The sequence below is a fragment of the Chelonoidis abingdonii genome, chromosome 2, assembly GCF_003597395.2.
Source record: "Chelonoidis abingdonii isolate Lonesome George chromosome 2, CheloAbing_2.0, whole genome shotgun sequence".
Classification (NCBI taxonomy): domain Eukaryota; kingdom Metazoa; phylum Chordata; order Testudines; family Testudinidae; genus Chelonoidis; species Chelonoidis abingdonii.
In genome coordinates this window covers 216491596-216505052 of record NC_133770.1, presented here as the reverse complement: position 1 = coordinate 216505052, position 13457 = coordinate 216491596, and the positions used below count along the sequence as shown (strand labels likewise).

Below are 13457 nucleotides of genomic sequence, written 5' to 3'. Positions count from 1 at the left end.
ACAGTCAGGCTCACTGATCTTGTTAACCCTTTACAGGCAAAAGAGATATGAAGTACTTCTGTTCTATTAACTCTTACGTATCTGTTTATGACAGTACCCTCACCCAACTCTGGCTCCCCATGAAGTTCCTCTGCACAAAACCCAGACTTTGCACAAAGATCTAGAATATGGCTCTTAATTAATCTACACACATGCATATTTCACTCTAAAGATTATTCTTGGGTTAATTCCACACATGCCAAGTTGATGTTTACGCATCTTAAATAATGTTTTCCCCTTCTGTTCTAATAAGAAATCATATTATGATTGACAGAGGATATAACTAAAAAAAGACGGACTGATATTATCATTGTTCTTATCTGTCCTTACAAGGATGTGCTATGCTGAGTAATAAGCATCCTAGGCAGGATTTGAAAGAGAAGTGATTAGTCAGAAGAGAAAAAATAACTGCTAAAAGGTAGCTGCGCTTCCCTCATAACTAGGTTATTATTTCCCTTTCTGTACTTCCTTTACACGCCAGTGGTAGAAGAGCTCATGAAAACATTTCCTGACTTTTCTTGCATACAGCTTTCTCACAGTATAGCACAGCAGTGATACAAAACTTATAAACGACTATAGCATTGATCCCATTACCCACTGTTTCCTCCACCATACTAAGACTCCAAAGTATTTGCTCATAAGGAATAGCTTCTTTAATGTGAAAATGTGCCCCTTGTGCATCCATTCCCTACCACAGAGTTTGAGTTCCACTTCTGCAGTGGAAGCCTCAAAAGATTAACACGTATCATGCCAAGAAGGTGTGTCATTCTTAAACTGCTCGGATGTCTTTATGCTGAGAGTGAATTTTGCTTGTACTGAACTTACTACATTACTATGGGGCATTTTGCAGCCATTCAATGGTACACAAATTCATAAGAGTCGTGAATGGCAAATTACCAGAACATTTTCTCTTTCCAGTGTGGGTCTTTGATTTTATGAGGATCCATTGATGGCCCTAGGGTCATAATTTTCTCATCTCATCAATTCTACTTTTTAGATATTCATTATCAGCAAATGTACAGCTGGTGCTTCTTGCTGAGGATGATCTAAAGCATATACTTTTTACTACCCTTTGGCTGAAATGGTTGAGGAAGTCTTCCTTGTGCCTGAGTGAGAGGAGTTCAATGCTTTTAAATACATAGTGTCCCTTCCAAATCTTGGTTCTGAAAAGACAAATACTCGTGTTAACAAAAAACTGATGTGGTGGGATGTTTTGTTTTTAATACAATTCTTGGGTTAACCAGATTAAGCTGCAAAATATATGGACAAATTATGGTTTCAAGGAATGAGCTATTTATAACACATAATTGGATATGACAGGTGTAGAGGCTGTGTGAGGAAAGCCCTGAGTGGTAACAAGAATGATGATGTCTCAACAATCCTGAGGACAAGAGAATACACCTAGATAGAGACCAGTCACAGGACAGTGGCTTACAGGGTGCCCCCTCATGGCCTCAGGGTGATCCTGCCAGCAGCCCCAGCCTCTATTTCCCTCTTCCAGAGGCCTCAGTAACTCCATACAAGCTTTCCAAACATAAATAACCCATTGAGAGGTTAATTAAGAGAGTCTCACAACCATAGTCCACAATTTCCCAGCAATATTCAAACACTACATTCAAGGCCCAACAGTCTAGAAACAAATCAAATATAGCTCTGCCATTTCTCACTATGCCCCAGCTCTCTGGTACAGTCCCAATATCTCATCCCACCTAGACTCTCAGATGCAGTGCTGCATCTCCCACCACATCTCACCCCATCCCCGCTAGCTGGGGTGCATCTATGCCCTGCTTCATTCTCAGGATTGGTGCTATCTCTTGCCAGGAGACATTAGCAGGCTCATCCCAATCTCATCATTATCACCCAGCCTTCAGCCCCTGGGGATCTCTAGCTTCATCTCGCTGGCTGAGAGAGATAGCAGGCATTTTTCTCTGCTGCTCTCAGCCTTCTGCCCTCTCTGGCCATGGCTCTCTGGCCTGGGGAAATTTGTAGGTGACCTCTTGACTGCCTTCTGCTTTCACCAGCCTGATTTGGCTCCACTGCTCAACTAGGGTACTCTCACCACTACCTTCTTCAGGGCATCTGCTCCCTGAAGCTCTCATCCCAGCTCTGTTTCTGAACTCTGACCCTCTCTCTAGACTCTTAAGTTCTGGACTTTCCCTTGCATTTGGGCTCGCTCTCATTTGTAAGTCCCAAAGACAGCCCTGCCTTCCCCATTTCACCAATCAACATGCACTTGGACTGGGACAGGAGAGCAGGGCTCAGTTTCATTTAAGGGACCAGTTATGAGAGACAACAAACAACTGAAACTATGCCAATGTGCTTATCCTGTGAAAAGCAGGAGTCAATACTTTTAACTGGAAACAGAATAAGAGCCTCTTCAACCTACTCCATTATGGCTTCATTGCCTCTCTTCTCATACTAAACAAAATGCTGATTTTCAAATATCTATGAAAATGTCACTTCAGTCACTTTCTGTTTCTTGTTGCATCAAATTCAGATTTTTCATCTTTATATTCAAGATCATATGTACACCTCCGCCACGCTCCCATCTTTGCTCTTGTTCTCTTTTATTTACTTTTCATATCTGGCTGTGCCCCCACTTTTCCCTTCTTTCTTCTTTGAATAGCCCCCATCTCTCAGTGAGCCAAGTAACCTTCAAATCCCTCCTCAAAATTAACTACTTTTGGTTAGCGCTCTACTACTAATCTCTATTCTAATGATCTCTCCTCTAGCTGGTATCAAAGAAAGAAAAATATGAAACAGAACTACTAAGTGATCAGTTTAAAAAAAAATGTTCTTCCAAAAACTATTCCCTTCCCCTTCCTCTGTTGAGTCTTCTTAAAGCTACACTAAAACCCATAGTTTGTTGATCATTTGTTGATAAGCCACCTTTCCAATTAAGATAGTAAGCTCTAGGGGGCAGGTAACTTAATACTTATATATTGAGTGACACACAAGTATACTGAATAAATAATGTCATGGATGAGTCTAAAAAAATAATATTTTTTTAAAATCCAGTTAATTAGTAACTATATTGTGGCCACCACAAAGCTTGTGACCACCTAGAACTTTCTGGTTGACACATTTCTACATATAAAGCCACAGTGACTTTGGGAATAGAATTCAGATCCATAACCACCAGTTCTTACTGTAACTAGAGCAGAATCCTCTTTGGCAGTTAGTTGGACAGTTCAGATTACACCCAGTAGATGGCACACACTAGTCACTATTATGTGGGGAGAAAAAACACTTCTGGAAAAACTGCAGGGGACAAGGTCTCCAGGCTTCCTCCTGTGGAGGCAGGTTCAGTGGCAGCCCCCAAATGTCACTGATTCCCCAGGATCTTCAAGAAGCACATGACCTCCCTCTTTGGATCCCAGATCTCCTCTCTTCCACCAGGGCTCCTTAGCAACACAACCATTGTAAAGGGGCTGCAATCCAACTGTGAATTCCCTCACTTAGTGAAAGATTTTGCATTTGGCTGAGTTTGCTGAAAGATTTATAAATGTATACGTACTCGGACAAAGACTAACATCTGGGGAAGCTCCCAAATATAATTTATACCATACAGTGTATGACATACTCTCCTGGTATACTGATTTTGGGATAGGATTATATGACTAACTGAAAGGCTAAAACTTTTGATTCTTTTGTCAAATCAAGACTTCATTTTGAGGCCTATCTTATCCAGTGAGCCTTCTGTAGAAAAGCAGTTCCCTTTAAAAAACACTGTTTAATGCAGACGTTGCTTTGAGTTTTTATTATTCTGCTTTCTGGGGCTATGTATTGTGGATTATAAGTAAGACTCTAGCCTTGTGTGTTACACTTTACAAAGAAAGTGTGTCTAGTCTCCCAATTAAGTTCTAGTCACATTTCAGTTTTAAGGAACACCTATAAAAACAGTTATTACATTTTTAGAAGCACTGAGCCTGATCCTTCAAACACATTTACTTGAGTAGTCCTTGGTTACACTAGTATCATTGCAGTCAGTTACTACTATCTATTTAAAGCAGAAATGCCCAAACTTCGTCACACCAAGGGCTGCAGACACAACTATTCAAGAGCTGAAGACAAAAAATGGAATAGATTGTAGCTGTCCTGTCTTAAATACACAGATGCACCCTATAGAAATGTTATGAGCTGGATGAAACCTTCTTATTGGTTGAGTCACTGAGATTGACGGATGTCAGTGTACCCCCAATTTAACATAGCTAAGGATAAATTAATCACAATCTCCACCTAAGAGCTGCCCAGGAGTTTTGGACAATGTGGCCTGGGGAGGTAGGGAAAGTTGCCAAGTATTGTTTTAGATAAGTATACGTGAGGGAAGACACACAGAGAAAGCCTGAAAAAAACTAAGCAGAAACCTGTAACCATGGGATGACCTTGTGAAAAATCTATAGAGGTTCCGGGTTGGGGCATTGGCTGAGAAGCATCTTGGGTCTATAAACTAAGGAACTAGTCCTTTTGCCTTTGATTCCTTCAGCATTCAGAGAAGCAGGAGTTTCTACATTCCTTGTAATGCCAGACTTCAACATCCCCGGGGCCTTGAACTCTGACTAGCTGCTCAGGTCAGAGGGGGTAATAAAATATATCCCCACAGATGATGCTCTTAGTCCAAATATCCTGGCTACTTGGATCAAAGTGGAACATTGCAAACTGGGACCTCAGGTCTCCTCAGGCCCCATCTCTATTTTAAGAATTATGGGGAGCCTAGAGCTGATTAGGGGAAATAAATTCCCATGACAACAACTGATACAAAACAAAATTGTTTTAGCCAAAGACTCTCTACCAATTTTTTTGTGTGTGGGCGAGGGTTGAAATGTCCAAAAAAAAAACCAACCCACGGCAAGTTTTTGATAGTTCACATGGAAAATTTTGCCCAGCTAAAATTTAGGTTTTTTGATCAACTAAAAAATGTTTAATCAGAAATGGACACTAAAAATTGCAACCAGCTGTAGGGCAGTCATGGGCTTCCTCTATAGACCACATTTACTCTATCTGGTTTAAAATACAGCATACCCTTATCATTCCTCAGGCTTTGCTGCCTTCCTGTGGCCATATACCGTCATTTATTAAAGCTATGATACACCTCTACCCTGATATAACGTTGTCCTCGAGAGCCAAAAAATCTTACCGCGTTATAGGTGAAACCGCATTATATTGAATTTGCTTTGATCCGCCGGAGTGCGCAGAACCCCTCCCCTCCCCCAGAGCACTGCTTTACCACGTTATATCCGAATTCATGTTATATCAGGTCGTGTTATATTGAGGTAGAGGTGTATGTATATATTTAACAGTTGCACTTTGTTTCAGTTTCACCTTCTTCATTACATTTTATTTTACCGGCTTGATAATTAATAATGCATTTTAATTTCTTCCCAATTTTCATAAAACATTTCAGCAACAATTAGCACCACTGGAAATGTGCATGAAGTTTTTTAAAACGGTTGGTGAATTTTAACAAGTTCTTATAAAACACACTATGCTTTATAAAAAAACAACACATTACTGATGTCTTCATGTAAAGTTTTTCAGTACAACAGACATTTCATCCACTTCCCATACCTTCGATTCCTCCTCCAAGAAGTCTAACTTCTCATTTTATTCAGCAAAGACAATCATTGCACAGAGGAGAAGATACTGGGACACCATCTCCTTCTGCTGCAGAGCAAGATTAAATTCTTAGGGACTTGGAAGGAGCAGGATTTTTAGCTGGCTGATATTATGGCAAAAGACAGCAGACTGTATGCCATCACAGTAGTGATGGGGCTAATTGTTCAGAGGTGGGTGTCAAAATGAAATGTGTGACATGATCCCCAGTGAACAACAGGCTAACCTCATTCTTCCTCAGTGATTAGGGAAAGGACTAAACATGGTTTGCCAAGAGACAAGTTTAAAGTTGCAGTCCTTTGATCCTGAGTGTGTAACCCTGAATTCCCAATTCACTTCTGTCTTTTGCTGATTTAGATGGCAGACTGTCTACAAGAAAAAGAAAATGGGGAAAGATGAGGTTCCATGCCATTGTACTTATGGAATAAGTAGCATACTTGTGCTGTAATTAGGAGGACAAAGAGAACCACGCAACCAGAGCATTTCACTTAAAGATAGATCACTCATGAAGTCAGGAGACTTGGTTTCCATGCCCTGCTGCATAAGACATTGGACAAGTCATGTAGACACTGTCTGCCTCAGCTTCCCCAGGAAATGGGGACTAATAATGCTTTTCTACCTTTGTGAAGTACTTTAAAATCTATTACTTAAAAGCACTTCATAAGTGCTAAATTATATGGCAAAATTCATTTATCTTACTATAAAGGAACAGTATCTCAGTCAGTGGCAAGGACAAACTATTATTACAAACCTTTTCAAAGCTGAACATAAGAATACCAACACTCTGCCTGGCTAATCCTGTTCTTTTCCACACAAACTAAAGTCACAATCACTTACAGTACAGTTAGTTGATAATGGCCATAAAGGAGCTGCTATTTTTCTGGCCATAGCAGGTGGCCACAAAATGCAATATAATTAATATGGACAATTCTGAGTCCTTGTCTACATAATTTTTCTTAAATCTCTCACTTTTGCACTTCCAGAAGTGGGAGTGCTAATGTAGACAGGCTCTCAGCATTTTAACCACCAAGTCATCTAATCTTATCTCAATTAAAAAGTGACTAGGATCCCAGTTTAGCAGGGTATTTAAGCATATTCTTAGTCCCATTGACATTTTTAAAGTTACACAGGTAATTCAGTCCTAAAACACCAGCCTGTCTACACAAGTGTTCCCACCTTTGCCATTCCAGTGGAGCTGCAATAGTGGGAGATTTTACAAAAAATGCTAGTGAAGACAAGGTCACAGGGACCATTAAGGCAGGCAACCATGGCTCATGAGACTCTTAGAATGGTTTTCTCTCTATTCACTTTGAAACTCTACCTCTAGAGAGCTGTTCATCTTAGCTATGCCTCCTGAAAACCTATGTCTCTCTCTCACACACATATACACACAAACAAGATGGCAGCTGCAGCTGTGCTCTTTAAATAGGCAACAGAAAATGATGCAAAGTGGGCCAGATTGAGGGGAAGAATAATGAATTCGTAGATCCTATTCTGGAGTAGACTTGGGAGTTTGGGCTCCCACCTAAGGCAGGCATATCTTTAGAATCCAAAAATTGGGATCCTCTCACAGTCCAAGTGGATTTTATAACCATTTACTAGGCTGATCTATATTATATGCTGAGGAGAAAAATCTTAATGAAGTGTGAAGGCTGAAATTTTAAGTCACAAGACAGACAAAAAGTCAGAGCTAAGGATCCTCTAACAATCTAGTGCAATACAACAGAGTCAGTTGCCTCCCAGCACCTCCTCATAGCCAGGGGTGGCTCTGCCATACCCTGCATCAGCTACCCTCTTCTTCAGGGCTCCTTAAATAAACTCTGCTAGTCCAGAGTCTATAGAACATTCCCTTTGGGGCCTAATTTATTTATAACCAATTCTACACATTCAATCCTGGGGCTTCTCCCAGGAGAGAAGCCTCCTCTCCCATGCATCACTGCCAGGCCTTCCTGCCTGTGGTCTTCCCTTGCTTTTGGTAAGTGACTCCCAGCCCTCCATGGCTGAAGTCTTTTCCCCCTGCCATCTCAACCTCAGTCCTGGGGTTTCTCCCAGGAGATAATCTAATTCAAGCTCCAGCTTCACTCTGGTTCTTCCCTGTTTTTGGCAGGCCTAGACCTCCCAGACCTACCTGGTGGGAATTTTTTTGTTCCTGAAGTCTGAGACTCTCATGAAACTTTCTATGCACTGCAGCCTGGAGGACCTTACTAACTCTCAGCAGCTTCATTCTGCTACAACTTCTTCTTCCTGGTTCCTGTTCCTCCCTGGCTCTTTACAGAGACCAGATGCCGTCTCCAGAGTCTATTAATGAGGTTCAAGCGGCCTGAACCAGTTCCCTCTTGGGGCCCAGTCCACCTGATGCCATATATATACACAATAGCACATACACCAGCTTTCTCAATATAAATAGCTTTTTGTAAATTACTTTATTCCTTGTGCTGCCATACAAGTTCTCTGTGCACAATATATTTCAGTAGAGTTAAAAGTTATGTACCTATTAAATGCTTTCAAATATTAGGCAATAGGGTTTCATTACATTTTCATACAACACGTGCATCTATGCTTATACAGGAAAAAGTGCAGTTCCTTAAATTAGAGAGAAGCATGGTCTACTGATCCAATCAGGGGACTGGCATCCAGGAACTCAGTTCTTCTCTGTATCTGTTTCCCCATCTCTAAAAGTATAGTAATTTGTACCTATATAACTCACAGGGGTAAAGTCAGGATCTATTAGTTTGTGTTCCTGAAGTGCTTTGAAGATGTAAGATCAGGGGCCAGGTACAGCAAGGTATTTAAGCATGTACTTAAAGTGCCTGAAGACTGCTATTGCCATGTGCTCAAAGTTAAGTATGTGCATAAGGGCTTTCCTGGATCAGGGCCTATATAAATGCTAAATAATATCTGATAAACAATGGCTTAGTTGCTATGAAATTATCTGTTAAAGTAATGATTAACTTTGAGTAATCCAAGCATACACAATAATCTTAATTTTTTAATGTTTTAACATAAGCAATTGAAGACTCAGTCTTGACATTACATTAATGCAAGTTTTAATAGATAAGAGTATTAGATTTCATACACACCAGGTGTGGTTATTTGGATATGCATTTATGAAAAATGCTCCTACAAATGCCCTAAGACACATATCTTAGTGCAGGGGTCGGCAACCTTTCAGGAGTGGTGTGCCGAGTCTTCATGTATACACTCTAATTTAAGGCTTCGCGTGCCGGTAATACATTTTAATGTTTTTTAGAAGGTCTCTCTATAAGTCTATAATATATAACCAAACTACTGTTATATGTAAAGTAAACAAGGTTTTCAAAATGTTTCAGAAGCTTTATTTAAAATTAAATTAAAATGCAGCTCTTATCAGTTTAGTGTGATCCTTGCCCTTGCTTTTCCTTGCTGAGTTTTCCAATGTCTGGCACGTATTTGGATACTTTAAGCTGCACACAGGCTTCTGAGTGATCAGTTGTTAACCAGTTGGAACCCTAGATCAGCAGCTGAGGTGAGTGGAGCTGGCGGCTGGTAGGGCTGAGCAGGGCCGGAGGCCTGGACCCTATCTGGCAGGGGGCCTGCGTTGGAACTCCAGCTGGAAGCAAGGTGAGTGGGGCTGCGGTGGGGACCCCAGTTGGCAAGGGGCCAGCAGTCAGAACCCCAGAGCAGCGACTGAGCGGCTCAGCCTGCTGCCGCCGCTCTGGGGTTTCAGCTGCAGGCTCCTGCCAGACGGGGTCTCAGCCTGCTGCCAGCCTGGGGTTCCTTCACCCAGTCCAGCAACAGGTCCTGAGTGGGACTTTGGAGTGTGGGACGCCGGCTGGCAAGGGGCCAGCAGCCAGAACCCCAGAGCAGCGACTGAGCCGCTCAGCCTGACCCAGCTCTGGGGGTTTCGGCCGCCAGCTCCTGCCTGCCGGGGTCTGAGCCCGCTGTCAGCCTGGGGTTCCTTCCCCCAGGCCAGCAGCAGGTGCTGAGTGGGACCAGCGGCAGGACCCCGCTGGTAGGGGGCCAGCAGCAGGAATCCCAGAGCGGCGACAGGCTCAGCCTGCCCTATGTGCCATCAAAAATCGGCTTGCATGCCACCTTTGGCACGTGTACCGTAGATTTCCGACCCCTGTCTTAGTGCACGTTGCTGAATTTTTGATGAGTTATGTACAGTGCATACTCTTAACATACATATATATAAACACACACCTCATTCAAGATTACACAAAAAGTTTTATAAGTAGTTTTCATAGCTATCATGCAAAAGGAAATCTAAACCATTTTTTAGGTGGAAAAAAATCTCCTTGTGTGAAATCCTGACTCCACCGATGTCAATGGCCAAGCTACCATTGACTTCAATGAAGCCAGCATTTCACTGTTTGCTTTGAGATGGTTTTTTAATAACTAAAAGTAGTATAAAACACTATAAAATATTTTGTTTCTGCGCTTAATTTAAACATGCAACTTTTCAGACAAAAAGATATTTATAAGGGAATGAAAATAGGAGAGTTCAAATGGAAGTGCTACCTCAACTGTAGCTATAGACAAGGGTCTATGTTACTCCACAGCAAACTTAACCCACGTTCTATTGGAAAGTCCCTAGATTCTGTGGCAGTCTGGTAAAAATTGTCACAGTTCTAAAGCAGTTTCAGATAAGTTTTTTAAATGGCAGTTTTAACTGGATTAGAGATGAATATGAGAAATATACCCAATACAGTAGTTTATTTTTATACTAATTTAGTTTATTTTATGCTGTCCCACATTGTCAGTAGGCCACAAATTGTGATCTTTGAGTTTCAGAATTATCAAATTCATGGGGGAGTTCACACGTCTCTGAATTATTGTTTCATGCTGTCTGTAAACTCAGGAAGGCACCACTGTATTGGTTTGTACTCAGGTCACCTTTTGGAGGAATCTTCAGAACTATAAGGGCTAGAAATGACATTTTGATCACATTCCCGTGGCAAACAGTGGATTTTGCAGCAAGTTCCATAGTACTGAGGAATATTTTAGCATTTCTGCAGCTTAGCATTTGTCTCAGGAAGTAGCAAACACAAACCTTCTCGGAAAGATCAACATTTACTAATAGAGTTGGGGCACTTCAGGCAAACATGGCTGATATCAGCCTGGAATATGCCACAGAACTGTACCATGTTTTAACATGGTTGTGAACAATTATGTTCAGCATCATGTCACCTAAAATGATTAACAGTGGCCTAAGCTAGGTTTAATGGCAATTAGCTCACATGACACGGAATGTAATTTGTCCTCTACCTTTGCAAGGTCCCAGAGCTCAGGCTGCAGCCCAAGCCCAAATATCTACACAGCAATTTTTCAGCCCTGGAGCCTGAGCATCACAAGCCCAAGTCAGCTGACCCAGGCCAGCTGTGTCATGGGGATTTTTATCCCCATGTAGGCATACCCTGAGTGTCTTCCAGGGTAAACAAGACTTGAAGGACAAGCAGAAAAGCACCCTCTTTTAATTTAAAGTTAAAAACTTTCAGAACTTCTTCACAAAGAAATAGAGTGCATAAGTCTAATTTTCCCTTTAAGCGTTTCATACTTACGCAGCAATTTGGTGGCCCATTCAGAATTGCAGTGAGAGCAAAGAACTTGCAAAATTCCTGTCATGCTGCAAACATCTCAGGTCCTTTTTTTTAGGCAGTCTCTTCCTGTTCTTCCTCAGTCCCTCTTCCTCACTAGACTCTTCTCACTTCTTCATTTGCAAGCAATTCTTCCCATAAGCCTCTTCAATTACCCGCTGCGGCCAGTTGGCCTGTCCATTGGCAGCTATGACTACAGATCATGCCAAAGCTGTCTCTCAAATTCCCCCCCTACTCAGGCTGTCACTTCAACTCCTCCTTTTCCAGACACTCTGATTCTCCTGTCACTGTTCCAGCTCTCCCTTCTCCGACTGCTGCTCCCCACCAGCCTCTTTCTTCAAGACGGTCTCTCAGCTCCAATAGCCACCTGATTTTTCTCTGAAAAAATAAACAAGTACTAAAGGAATTAGCTAGGCTCCCTCCACCCACAAGATCATTATTTTTGTAACTGGAGACCTTCTTTAATCCAAAAACCCAATAATTCTCCCTAAAGCCCCCCATCATGGCATAACCACTTTGCAGCAAAAATAGCAGAGCACCTGAGTGAGGTCTCTTTTAATTACTTTTACAAAGCAACTAGTTACAAAGAAGACTAGATAAACAATAGGTTGAGTAATCTGTTTGAATAAACTGGTTTAGAGACAAGCATACAAAATCAAAGAAAAATCTGTGGCTTCCCTCTCGATACATTAAAGCTAGTTTGATCCAATAAGATATCTAAGGAATGGAGGGCAAAGAGCATTGTAAATGTAGCAAGTATCTTTGGAATTTTGGACTCTACTCCTTTGAAAAAGCTATAAATAAATTTCACACCAGATTCTCCTCCACCCTCATTTACAACTCCAGTGTCTCTTGGAATTTGGTACATAGGAACAAAATCATGTTTTACTTATCTCTGAGAAGATATCAGAGAATTACTAGAAGACTTAAGTATCAGAAGGGTAGCCGTATTAGTATGGATCTGTAAAAAGCAATGAGTTCTGTGGCACCTTAAAGACTAACAGATGTATTGGAGCATAAGCTTTCATGGGTGAATACCCTCTTCATCAGACGCATTCACCCATGAAAGCTTATGCTCCAATACATCTGTTAGTCTTTAAGGTGCCACAGGACTCATTGTTGCTTTTTATAGAAGACTTAAGTTGGCTACATACAGAGATCAGAGGGGTAGTCGTGTTAGTCTGGATCTGTAAAAAGCAACAAGGGAAGATGAGGCTCTCTTCTAGCAGTTGAGGCATGGCTAGCCAACTACAAAAGCAGTTTCTCCTCCCTTGGTGTTCACACCTCAACTGCTAGAAGAGGGCCTCATCCTCCCTGACTGAACTAACCTCATTATCTCCAGACTGATTCTGGCCTGCATATTTATACATGCCTCTGGAAATGTCCATTCATGAAAGCTTATGCTCTAATACATCTGTTAGTCTACAAGGTGCCACGGGACTCTTTGTTGCTTTTTACATACAAAGAAACATTTTAGGAAGAATAGCTACTGGCACACCTACCCCACTTTTCAGGGTCCTAGAGTCCAAGTCCAAACATCTGTTCTGCAATTAAACAGTCCCTTAGCCTGAACCCCACAAGTTCAAGTCAGCTGGCACAGACCAGCCACAGGTTTTTAATTGCAGTGTGATCATACCCAGTGTGTCACAGCTAAAAAGAAGGAACAGATTGTTTAGCATAAGTAGTTAACACACATTTTGATACACATTCAACATGAAGTGGCCCATGAAGATTCATGTTTTTAAATCTTACAAAATCAGTTCAGCCCTCTTGCCAGTGTAAGGCCCTGTATAAGTGAGAGATTACTAGTTACTCTTACTGTCTGAATATGCACATGCTTAAATAATAATATATATATTTTTTGGTGTTTTGACAACTGACACATTAATTTTAAATTCTAATCTTGCCTGGGTCTCTGTTCTCACTGAAAGGGAGGCACTTTAGGTCTGTCTGAAGAACTGTGGTTCACAAAGTAACTGAATGAAAATGAGACACTGGCCATGAAAGCGAGAAGGTGGAAGCCCAGGCCTTGAATGGACTTATTCTGCAAGAGCAGTGATTCACAAACTTGTCTGCAGAGAGCTGGCTCAGCATGTATGGTGAGGTATCATTGACTATGACCCTTTTTATCATTGTTTCTACAATTGTTATGCAATTGCAACTAATCTTGTACAAAGTATATCACAAGGTGTCAATGGAAAAGTTACGATTTGCTAACTATGATCA

The 13457-nt window shown here is 41.4% G+C and overlaps 1 long non-coding RNA gene across 3 annotated transcripts in view; it reads right to left on the bottom strand.

The window, feature by feature from the left end:
- Positions 1 to 677: 677 nt before the first annotated feature.
- Positions 678 to 13457, bottom strand: part of LOC116833994 (uncharacterized) — a 41977-nt gene continuing 29197 nt past the window's right edge. The window contains exons 5-8 of one of the 3 annotated variants that reach the window (XR_012655343.1): positions 12734 to 12881; positions 11196 to 11609; positions 5608 to 6021; positions 678 to 1202 (exon numbers count right to left, since the gene is read on the bottom strand). This is a non-coding gene — a long non-coding RNA (uncharacterized LOC116833994). Of the gene's footprint in view, positions 1203 to 5607; positions 6022 to 9727; positions 10561 to 11195; positions 11610 to 12733; positions 12882 to 13457 lie in introns of those variants that run through there. The other 2 variants (XR_012655342.1, XR_012655344.1) reach the window with 2 other exon arrangements.